Source organism: Aptenodytes forsteri, unplaced genomic scaffold, assembly GCF_000699145.1.
Source record: "Aptenodytes forsteri isolate BGI_AS27 unplaced genomic scaffold, ASM69914v1 Scaffold223, whole genome shotgun sequence".
Taxonomy (NCBI): Eukaryota; Metazoa; Chordata; class Aves; order Sphenisciformes; family Spheniscidae; genus Aptenodytes; species Aptenodytes forsteri.
The window spans coordinates 1470476-1472805 of record NW_008794742.1 but is presented as its reverse complement, the minus strand read 5'-3'; positions in this window follow the sequence as shown (position 1 = coordinate 1472805).

Sequence of the window (2330 nt, the reverse complement as noted above, 5' to 3'; positions counted from 1 at the left end):
AACACTAGCTGTGGCTTTGTTCCCCAAGCCGCTTCTTACTGGAAAACTGTAGGGGACCTGGCTTCTTAGTTTCCTCCCCTTTAGGCAAAACGTGGAAAAATCTCTTGTGCTTATAGTCCCTATTGCAAAATTAGGTGCAACATTAAGGTGCTATTTCTGTCTTAACAGAATTTGCCAAATTGCAAAAAAAAAAAAGCCATTTGAGTTAAGTGCAATTGCATGTAAATATTTTCGACCTCCAAATATTGCAGCAGTATTTATTTTCCCTCTCTGCCATGCACAATTGCTCACTGTGTAAAATGGCAGATTACATAGATGGCCGTAATTATGAAAACATGTAACACTATTTCTAAAATGTCACTTGTAGTTGCTTGAAATTTTGGCAAACTTGTTTTTTGCTTGTTCTTTATGATTAAAATCTGTAATGGGCAAAACTTACTGAAAAACCTGGAGAAAAAGGGTGAATCAGAGTGACTGCCAGGGAATTAACTCTGTCTTGACTTTTTTCTGACTATTTAAGTATCTCTTGTGCCTTGTAAATTTGGATTACAAATTACTGGCAATGGGGTCAGTTTTTTTCCTGTCCCCATGCCTCAAGTGGTGGGGTTAAGTATTTGTGAAGCATTTCTCTAAGCTTAAAATCCCCAGTATAATTCTTTACCAAAAATCCACCCAATTGCATAGCTAGCAAGAAGGGTTCCTAAAATCTGAAGCTGTTTGCACATGCATGGACACCAGCATTTTTTCAGCATTAACTTTCTTAATCTGTGTGTGCCACTTCATAGCTTCTTGCAGCATCCAGCCATCTTGTGAACTTTCTCACTAGAGCATCTTTGCCCAGGGAAAAGTGCATCGAGTTAACCCATGGGGCAGAGTGAAAATGATGCTGCTGCCACTGCCGGCTCCTGGATGCTCCTGTGGGCTTCACAGCCCTTCTTGAGCAGCAGGTCATTTATGTACACAGGGTTGATCGGCTTAAATCAGATTTAAGTCAGGAGGTGGGAAATCATGGTTTAAAGCATCGGTTTAAATTTTGTTCTGTAGTTTTATGCTTATCTTCAGGAAAATTGTTAATAATTAAAATGTTTGCAGTTACGCTTAGTCAATAATTCCTAAACATGTTTCAGCCTTTTGGCTTGCTTTATGAGTACACTTACTCATATGCTTCACTTGAGACAGCTCTAAATTTTTTCTTAAAAAATAATTGATTTGTTTTATAGTTGTGTAGTTAATAAATTTCCAATTTTGTCCAAAGATGCCCAGAACCCACGATATGCATTTCTCCAGCAGGCCAGAGGTTATGTCACAAACATACTTTGACTTTTGTATTTGTCATCTTGCTGTTGAAACAGTTCCGGTATCTCTTTTGAGAACTGTTTCTGGCCATTCATTAGAGCTTCGCAGGGAACAGCCCTCTGCCTCTGGCACCTTATCTTTGTCAAGAGAATGAAAACATGCCGTTCTCTTTAACTCCCAGTTTGGAGTGATGTGGTCGCTGAACTGAGATGCCTCTTGGTCCAAATGCAGAAGGGCACTGCACCTGCAGCACAACCTGCTGCTCTGTCTGCCTCGGCAGTCACCTCTTCTGGGGTTCGGCCGTATCCGTGTTCCCAGTTAAGCTTCCCGCAGACGAGGGCTGGGTATCGCAATGCCAGTCCTTTCCTAGAGCAGGATACAGAAATCTTGTTCCTTACTTTGACAGTTTTGAATACGACATTATTGCATGCATCTTGTTGGTGTCCACTTAAAGGAATATCTATTTTACTTGGTACTAGTTTTTTGTTCAGATCAGGGAAGGTGTTTGTGTCCCAAAGAATGGAGCACATCGATCTGAGAGTAAAATGGTGCTAATGAGTGTCCAGTTCAGTTTTCTTACAGTAGAGATCTGGGGGATGGAGAGGGAGCCTGCATTAAAAAAAAAAAAAAACCAAAACCAAAATCAGAAACAAGTATTCAAGCTAATTTCAGAAGGTGGCTGTGCAGATTTGGCTATGCCTCCTTTCACCTGTGAAATGACAGTTTCCATGACACTCTCTATACCGGTCCCTGCCCTGTTTCCTTCAGCATTCCCTGTTTTGAAGCTGCCAAACTTTTGTTTGATCTTGCAGCCTTAATATTTCTTTAATCTCATATTGTGCCGGAGTGTGTATATAAATAAACCAGGGAGGCATTTTACAAGAGATTCATAACCTTCTTGCAAAGGTCTTTTAAACTATAACCTGAGACAGTGGGTCATTGGTGGGGGCGTTGGGTGGAGCAGGATCTTTATTTGTTCCTGTATTTAATCTTTGATGCAAGCTGAGAACAAATCTTTTTTCATCTTTGCAGAT